Here is a 10172-nt window from a genome sequence, read left to right as displayed (position 1 = left end):
GACCAATTCTGGACGGCTTCTGAGTACCTCCAAGGGTGGAGACTCCACAGTCTCCCAGGGCAGCCTGTGCTGGCGCTCCATCACCCTCATGGTGAAAAAACACAGCACTGACATTTGGTGGGAGCCTCCTGTGTTTCTGTTTATGCCCACTGCCTCTGGTCCTGGCCCTGGGCACCACTGAAAGGAGCCTGGCTCTGTCCTCTTTGCACCCTCCCTTCAGCTGTTTACAGACACTGGTATGATGCCCCTGAGCCTTCTCCACGTTGAGCAGTCCCAGCACTCTCAGCCTTTCCTCAACGGAGAAGATGCTCCAGTCCCTTCATCATCTTTTGGTCCTTCACTGAACTGTCGCCAGTGTGTCCATGTCTCTCTTGCGCTGGGGAGCCCAAATCCAGACACAGCACTCCAGGTGCAGCCTCACCAGTGCTGGGTTGAGTGCAAGGATCATCTCCTTTGACCTGCTGGCAATACTTGGTTTAACACAGCCTGGGATACTGGTAGGCTTCTCTGCTGCAAGTGCACATAGCTGGCTCATGTTCAACCGGGTGCCCACCAGGACCCCCAGGTCATCTCCAAAGCTGCTTTCCAGCTGGGTGGCCTCGAGCATACACTGGAGTGTAGGGTTGTTCCTCACCAGGTGCAGGATTTTGCACTTCTGATTTAGGTTGGATATAAGGAAGAAACTTCTTATGGGAAGGGTGGTGAGACACTGACCAGGTTGCGCAGAGAAGCTGTGGATGCCCCATCCCTGAAAGTGTTCCAAGTTGGATGGGGCTTGGAGCAACCTGGTTAAGTGGGAGGTGTCCCTGCCCATGGCAGGGGGGGTGGGAACAAATGATCTTTAAGGTCCCTTCCAACCCAAACGATTCCATGGTTCTATGATCCACAAACAACTGATGCTTTGCCCCATAAAGATTTCTTGGGTATGCAATTTTGGCAGTGTTACGTGGAAACTGCTCTAGGTTGTAACCAACTGCTTGTGCCCTCCCAGTAATGTAAGCAGTCTTGAAAATGGATTCACCCCAAATTCCTGCACAACCTTTAAAAAAAAAAAGCCTTTAAAAACATTAAAGTACATTTCAATCATTGTAAAAATCTTCTAACATTTTGTTCAAGAGTTCTTGAGAAAGCAGAATTAGCTTTTTACGTCACAATGACTTTTTTCTTCTTATTGTGTACCTACTGTCCTCAAATATTTTTCTTAATCTACAGCTATTCAAATCCCACCTAATTAAATCTGACTTCTGGGCTTACTCCTGTTGCCACCTGTATTCTATAGAGTCGTGATTCCTTTGTAAGGCAGGTGTGAAAGAAAATACAAGGAAGCAAACTTAGACAGGGAACTAAACTATGGATGGGGAATCAAAATGTAGGGTGGAATTGGTCCAGGAAATTTGTATGCTTGTATTTACTGCAGTAGAATAATCCAGCTGTAAAAATAAAGAGGACTATGTTGATTTGTACACTGAAGGTTCCCAGCCTTTTGGTTCACAAGCTGACATGAACGTCCCACAGAAGCGGGTGATATCTGTTCGTACCTAGGGCATGCCAGTGATGAGAGGAGGCCCTCGGACCTCAGCGGGAAGCTTCCCAGCACACAAACTTCTCCCTGCGTAAGAAAATGGTTATAATGCATTGTTATAACTGAGTGCTGCAGCAAACCCACAGCCATACTCTCAGATACCAGCACGCTTTTACTCCACGTGGCAAAGGACAACCACCCCGAAAGTAACTGCTGGATGGGAGCCCAGTAAGTGTCTTTGTGGGAGCACCTGGACAGCTTTTGAGCACTTTAGTCTCTTTCCATCACAAGTGCCAGGCATTTGAAATAGCACTTGGAAGTCTGGCTTTCATAGTGAAGGATTTCTATGAGGAAACCTGGCTTAACATGTCGCAGTCTGTTTCCTCAGAAGGCAGTTGCCTAAAAGTCCCCAAAAGGTGGCATTGACCGTGTAGTGACCGGCAGTGCAGGGTATAGATGTGCACTGAGACTTGTGGACGTGAATTTGTTCCTGTCAAATATATATTTGATCTCGCATTGTCTAGTTAGTTGGAGAACATCCAGATTTTCTATTTGATTTTAATGGTTCTGGGTTACTTAGAACCACCCGTATCTGTTCCTCAGAACTGGAACAAACATGGTTTGTGTCTCTGCCATGGTAATATTTAGTCACATCTCACAATAATTTAGGATTCCTGTGCCTCATTTTGTTAGAATAACTCATTGAAGAGCTCAGAATTTTGCCTGCCCCATAAATTTGTTAGATTTGGGATACCTTTAGGTTCATGCCTGAACCTCCATCCAGTTGGCTGAGTGATGTGCAGTCCACGTGTATGTTCTCCTGTACGCACAAAGGTCTTTTGCAAGGACTGTGTTCTCGGTGGGTTTGTGTATGTGCGCGTGTGCTTTCAGACTAAAGCAATGTGTTGCTGAGATGTCTTAGGTAAGACTTTTAGAAAATGCTGGAGAGAGAAAAATCCCACGTGAGTTTGAAATGTCTAGAGTCACTGTAAAAAAGAAACCACGTAGTGTCTCCAAGACTGGTGATTTTATTATTTTATTTTTAGGGGACATGAGTAATCGTGTATAAAACTGTAGATTCCTGCATGGAAAAATCCAGTCCCAAGTTCTTGTCTATAAACTAGACATGCTAGGTGTTGTTGGCAAATGCCTTGAGTAGCAGGCCTGTAAACATTCATTCTGTGTTAAATGTATGAATTGTTCTCGTAATTTCTGAGGTGGTCGTAAAGTTGTAGGGGGTGTGCGTCTGAAAAATCAGGACCTTAGTCTGTCTTTAGCCATTCCTCCTATGCTTAGTGGTGGTAGCGGAGGCTGACTTGGTATTTCTGGAGCCGTTCGTGCTTCTGTTTGTACGTGCTGGGTAGATTCCAGAGCTGTTTAAGGATGATGGGATTTAAACAGTCATGGTTTTAACACTCTTAAAGTTCACTCATAACAGTCCAAGTGAACATGTGTGTGTATGCTGCTTGGCTCAGGAATAGGAGAAACAGTTTATTTAAACTTTCTTTCTGAAAAATCCAGCTTGCACAGTATTTCCAGATACATTTCCATGAATGGAAATCCAGGAAAATGGATTTGCTGGTTTTTGCCCTTTCTGAGGCCTGGCAGGACTCTCGGGTGGTTGGAGCTGGCTAAGAAGGGCTATGCAGCAATGGGTGTTGGGCAGGGACATACAGGCTCCCTGACCCAGTGCAGGAGGATGCTAAAAAGCAGAAGGCTCTTTCATGACAAAAAGGAAAAAGGGAGAGACAAGGAGCTTGGGTTTCCTGCTGCATTAATGCCAGAGCAGAGGGAGTGAGGCATTAGAGAGGCAGTAGCCCAGAGCACTAATACTGCAGCATTGTGTCCATGATCAACACACCCTCCACACACATCTGATCTTTCAGTTGAGGTCCAGGCTTTTCCCAAGACTAGGCTCTGCATCAGTGTTGGATACCCTGGCTGAGCACCCACCCTGAAAGGATACAGACACAAGCAAGTCTGGGCACCACCAATGGCTCAAAGCTTCACCAGGGAAGGTCTTGGTCTTCTTCCTGAGGCTTGCCAGAGTCCTGAGCACCCTGCTTTGAAACCAAGCTGCCACCAGTGGTGTTGAGTGGGTGGGCTTATGGGGCTTTGTGCCCTTAAACCTGTGTAGAACCTCGGCCACTATCCACCAGGTCCTTTTGGCTGTGCTGAGCGAGAAGGAGCAACATGCTTAGGGAGGGAGGTGGCAGTACGATATGCTGTGGAAAAACAGGTGAACTTGAGCCTTGGAAAGGAGGAGGCTACAGAACTAGGCACAGGGGTTTTGGAAAGTGAGCGGTGGTGAAAAGGAAGGTGGGATTTAACTATTTTTTTTTTTTTTATTACCATCAACATGGCTGGTTCTTATTTCTACCCTAGTAAAAGTATGGGTGGCTTAAAGCTTGCATTTGCTTTACATTTAGGTTGACATAATAGCAGTAATATAGGAATAAATTGAAAATACTTTTGAAAAGACTGTGAAAGATCTAGATACAAACAGATCATTAAGGAAAACATTAGACTTCCATTGTTGACAAAAACCGCTGACCTTGAGAACTGGAAAACTACAAAGCTGCAAGAAATGAGGAAGATGTTCCAGAAGTTGCTTTGTGGTGTTTGTTCAGGTGTTTTGTTTTTTGTTTTGTTTTGTTTTGTTTTTTGGCATTGGATCTTCAGGAGCCCTTCAGGGTTAGAAACATGCTTATTTTTAAAACTGATAGCTTAGGTTCTCATGTAATTAGCCAACTCTGGGACCTTTATGGGAACACAAGGCAAGGTGCTGTGAGACCTTTGATAACATTGTGAGGAGTCAGTAGCATTGTTTATAGGGCTGTATTAAATATAAAGGAACTTGGTTTGTTTCTGCTTCACATCTCTGTAAACTCTGCCCTGGGCCTGAGTGTTCCTGGAGAGTATCTGGGGGGATCACTCTGAATTTCAAGCTGTCCCTGGGATTTCTGCTCATGATGACAAGGAATTCCCATTCTGCATGCTCTTATGTCAAATATTTACAATCAAGAAAACTCAACAGAAGCAGCGCTGATTTTATTTTTTTTTTCTTGTTGTCTCCTGATCTGACTTACCGTCAGCTGCTGGAGTGGTGCAGCCAAAGAGCTGTAGTGATGCAACCCATGGAGAAGGATGCCTGAGCAGCTGCTGGGGAGCTGCTACTCAGTTTTTCTGCTTCTCAGTTAATAACCCAGCAAAAAAACAGTGTCCTCTGCTTCACCTGAGCTTCTAGCACCTGGTACAGCCAATGGAGCCACACCGGCAGAGCTCCTGTTCAGGCATGCGGCCACCCAAGTTTCCATCTGTGGGATGTGCAAAGGGATATTCCTAGAGGTGGGAAGTGATTGTAAGCAAGCCTGTGGGAGGTGTGGTGAGGCTGATGAATTGCTCTGCTGGGTGGCTGAGCACAGGAGGGGGTGGGCAGGCTGGGGGGTATTAGAGACTCTGAGAGAGAGAGTGGTGGGTTGGAGCTGTGCTCTGCTATGTATGAGTGCAAGCCCACGCAGCATGGCCACTATAGAGGCAGGTCCTGGGTCTGCTCTGTCCCAGGAGGGAGGCAGCGCCACAGTGGATAAGGAGGAGTAGAAGAAGGTCACAGCATGGAGCATTAAGAGGAACACCTCCTTACCCTCTAAGATACCCTTACAGAACTGGTGTATGAGGCCTGAGCATGGGAGGTGAACAGCACAATGAGAAAGAGGAGGAACCTGTGCAAGTAGTTTTGCCAAGGTCGGTCAGAGACACCAGCCCCTTGCAACAAAACCTGCATTATGACCAGCACCCAGAAGAAACAACAGTGAGTTACAGTCTTTGGCCATTCCCTCCTGTGCAGAATGGAAACACCCATTTGCAGACCGGACCTTCTTTTCAGGAGGTTTGCTGCTTCCCTGGGGCTGAATTAGGGACGTTACCACAAGACTGAAGAGCCTAGTACAACCTTCAGACTGCTGTCCACTCCTGCTCTCTTAGGTCAGTACTAATGATGTTGCAACAAAAGTCTGAGGTCGGTGAAAAGTTATTTCAGCACCCTGGGAAGAATGCTAAAAAATTTGGGAGCACAGGTAGTGTTTTCCTCAATCCTTCCAGTATTGGGGAGAGACTTTGGAAGAAACAAGGTGAGTCCAGGGTATCGAGACCTGGCTCCAGGATTGGTGCCTCCACCAAAACTTTGGGATTTTAAACCATGGAAGAGCTTTCCAGACACAAGGTATGCTGGGGCCTGATGGGATCAATCTATCCTGCTGGGGAAAATGCGTCTTTGGGTATAGGCTGGCAATACGGATTGAGAGAGCTTTAAACTACAATCTGTGAGGGAGGGAGATACCAACAGGATTGCAGGCAAGACAAGGATTGGCAGGGCCTGAGGGTGGCAATGCTGGTGGGAACATTTACACTGCTCCAGGAGGCATGGAAGGCTCAGAAGAGTAACTGAAATGCTTGTGCACCAACACACACAGCATGAGAAAGCAACAGGATGAACTAGGAGTGTTTTGTTCCCAGAGCTGTGATATCATTGTTATTAGTGAGACTTGGTGGAATGAGTCCCATGATTGGAGTGCCAGGATGGAGGGCTACACGTTGTTCAGGAGTGATAGGCAGGGCAGGCGAGGTGGAGGTGTCATGCTATATGTAAGGGAGAAACTTGGTTGTACAACCCTTACAGTTAGTGATGATATGGTTGAGAGCCTCTGGGTGAGGATTAGGGGGATGGAAAATAAAGGAGATGTTGTAGTGGATGTCTACTACTGATCACCCAGCCAGGACGTAAGCAGTGATTAATTATTCTATAGGAGATTAGGAGAAATTTATGGATCAGCAGCTCTTGCTCTTATGGGAGATTTCAGCTTCCCAGACATCAATGTCACTGCTGTGACAAGCAGGTCTCAGAAATTCTTGAAGTCTGTAGGAGATAACTTCTTGCCACAAGTGCCCAGCGAGCCAACTAGGAAAGGTGCCCTCCTAGTCTTGCTATGTGTGTGAACAGAGAAGGATTTGTGGGAGATGTGATGGTAGGTGGCTGTCTTGGCCACAGTGATCATGACATGGCTGAGTTTAAAATTTTCAGTGTAATGAGAAAAAAGGACAGCAGAGCTGCTGGACTTCAGGAAAGCAAACTTCAAGCTATTCAGGGAGCTATTTAGCAGAGTATCCTGAGACTCTGCTTTTGAAGGCTTTAGGAGTCCACAAGTGCTGGTCTATCTTTAAGAACCACCCTCTAGAAGCAAAGAGGCAGACAATTCCATTGTGTTGTAGAGCAGGGCAGGAGATGAGCTTGGCTGAACAGGGAACTCCTTGCGGACATCAAGAGGAAAAAACAAGTGTATGATCTCTGGAAGCAAGATCAGGCTTCTCAGGAAGCTTCCAGAGCTGTGGTGTGCATTTGCAGGGAGACATGAAAGGTCAGAGCTTGGAGTTGAAACTGTCCAGTGTTGTGTCAGATAACAAGAAGGGTTTTTTGAAGTGTGTTAATAACAAAAGAAGGTCCAAAGAAAACTTGTTGAAGATGGTCACCTGACTAATAGGGTTGAAGAAAAAGCAGAGGCATTCAACACCTTTTTTTTGCCTCAGGCTTTAATAATACTGACAGACCTTGGACTGCCTGGTCCCCTGATTTGGAGGACCATGGGTGTGGTAACAGTGACTTTCCCTTTGTGGACACTGAAACTGTAATGGACCAGCTGTATCAGCTGAATGTTCACAAGTCTGTGGGGTTAGATGGGATTCATCCCCGAGCACTGAGGAGCTGGCAGATGTTATGACAGGACACCTCTCCATCATCTACCGAAGGCCTTGGGAGTGTGGGGAGGTCCCTGCTGGCAGCCAGTCACTGTCATTCCAGTTTACAAGAAGACTATGAGGAAGACCCAGGGAACTACAGCCCTGCGAGTCTAACCTCAGTTCCTGGAAATATTAGGGAGAAGGTTATACTGGGTCCTACTGAAAGGCATTTAAAGAATAATGAGATCACCAGGCACAGCCAACATAGCCAGGGCTTGCCCTCTGTGAACCTGACTTATTTGGTATCTTTCTGTGGTGAGGTCCCCTGCCTGGTGGGTGAAGGGGAGGCAGTGAATGTAATTGTAATTTTTCTGGATTTTAGAAAAGCTTTTGTTACTGTCCCTCCCAGCATCCTTCCGAACAAGTTGGCCAGACATGGGAGAAGCAGGTTTGTGATGTGCTGGGGGTGGGGGCTGGAGGAAAGCACTCAGGGGGTTGTAGCAATTGGGGCTACATCTGGCTGTGGTCACCAGCACTGTTCCCCATGGTTCAGTTCCAGGGCTGGTTCTTTTCGATGTAGTTACCAATGATCTGGATCAAGGAGTTGAATGTGCTGTTAGCAAGTTTGCTGGTGACACCAAACTGGGAGGTGCTGTTGACTCTTTTGAGGGACAAGATGCCTTGCAGAGGGATCTGGATAGATGGGAGCATTGGGCAGTGATTAAAGAGCTGAAATTTAATAAGTCCAAATGCTGGATTCTGCACCTGGGATGAAATACTGTTGGAGTCAAGGGTAGACTGGGAGAGGAGTGGCTGGAGAGCAGCCCTGCAGCAAGGAATCTGGGGGTGCTGGTTGGCAGCAGGCTCAGTATGGTTCAGCAGTGAGCCCTGGCAGCCAAGAGGGCAAACTGCATCCCGGGGTGCATCTGACAGCCACACCAGCCCGTCAAAAGAGGTGATTATCCCGCTGTATTCAGTGTTGGGTGGCCTTACCTTGATTATTCTGTGCAGTTCTGGGTCCTGCCATTGAAGAAGGTTGTGAAGGTCCTTGAATGTGTGCAGAGGAGGGCAATAAAGCTGGTGAAAGGCCTGGAAGGCATGTCCTATGAGGAGCAGCTAAGGATTGTTTGTCTAGTTTGGAGAAGAGGAGGCTGAGGGGCGATCCCATCACTCTCTACAGCTCCCTGAGGAGGGGACATGGAGAGGGAGGGGCTGAGCTCCTCCTGCCGGTACCCAGCGCCAGGGTGTGTGGGAATGGCTCAAGGCTGAGTCATGGGAGTTTCAGACTTGAAGTTAGGAAGCATTTCTTTACTGAGAGGCTGGTCAAATGCTGGAACAGGCTTCCTGGAGAGGAGGTTGATGCCCCATGCTGGTTCGTGTTTAACAGGCATTTGGACAGTGTCCTTAACAGTGTGCTTTAACTAGTGGTCAGCCCTGAAGTGGTCAGGCACTTGGACTAGATGATTGCTGTAGGTGTCTTCCAAATGAAATATTCCATTCCCATATATGCATGAAATATGCAAGTAAAAAATTGGAACATGATCATATTTTGCCTGTTCAGGATTGAATATTGCCTTGTTGTTCCTCTTTTGTGGCTAGAACTCAAAAGTGCTTTGATGACCTCAGAGTTCATATTTATATACATTTTTTGTTGATAAAGTAGTATTTTCTCCTTCACAGCATTTCACATGATGATGGGAGTCTGTTTTGTTTTGTTTTTTTTTTTTTATAATTCATTTTTTCCTTCCACTTTTCCAGAACAGCATAAAAGACCTTTCAGTTCTCTTGGAATTTGGCTGTAAGCAATGAATCAAAAGATGCACTTCACTTCCATCTGCCGGTGAACGTTCCATACAGCATGTAGCTGGTTATTGAGCTGTAGTACACTGCAGGACTTCTGCGGTTGGAATGCAGCAGCTATTGTGTTCGCTCTCCAGTCAGCTGTTTTATTTTTCATAGTGTAACTTACCAACAAAAAGAGAACTCAACCCTCCCCGCCACGCTACACCTTCAAAACCCGAAGTGCTGGTGAGATACCCAGTCTGTTGTAAAGTGCTTTGCCACCTGGGTGCCATCAGAATGGGCCAGATTCTGCTGACCACAAGTAAGCCACATAAATGCCGTTACACTGCTGAAAACTCACATTTCTCCACAGCAAAGCCTTAGTGCTCCTGAGCCTCTCGGAGTTATCTGAAGAGTTGCCCGTCATTTGTTGGTTGTGGTGTTTTTTAAGGCTTCAAGACCTGGAATTGTTAGTAGTTTACTTTTCCCTCTTGTTCAAAAGAAGTGTTGTAGCTTTCTGATTTTCAGTGAAAAACCTCTTGGTACCAGCACTACAGGATCCAGCAACAGCATATGCATAAAACATATCTAAAGGTACTCTGTAATGATTTTTTTTTAAAACTGATCAGTATTTGAACCTTGATAATTTTTAAATGCTGGACACACAGTGAAATTGGGTATTACAAAAAGACTATTTAGCCAAACCAATGACTGCTGGTATGTCCTCTTTCCAAATCTGATTGTTAGAGGCACTGAAAGGTTGGGGCTTCTTTCTCTGCTAAGCTTCAGACTGTATCAAAGTCTGGAGATCTGCTATGAGGAGATCTGTCGTGCTTAGCTGTATATCTTAATGTTTAAGAACAGAAAAAGCATTTTCTTAGAACTACTATTGTCAGATTTCTTTTGAGATCACACTTCTTAAAAAAAAACCCAAACAATTGCCTTTGGAATATTAGCATTTAATGTTTACTTATCTCTGATTATGAAGTCTGGAAATACACTTACGTGGGGAAAAACAAAACCAGAGTAGTTCTTCATAAATACAAGAGTCCAGCAGCTGGGTTTTAAATTAAAATACCAACAATTCTACAACCTTGTTCATGTTAAGTTCTATGCATGGATTGGTAATGCTGTG

The sequence above is a fragment of the Falco punctatus genome (genome assembly GCF_963210335.1).
Source record: "Falco punctatus genome assembly, chromosome: 4".
NCBI lineage: Eukaryota > Metazoa > Chordata > Aves > Falconiformes > Falconidae > Falco > Falco punctatus.
Note: the sequence above shows the minus strand (reverse complement) of the source record.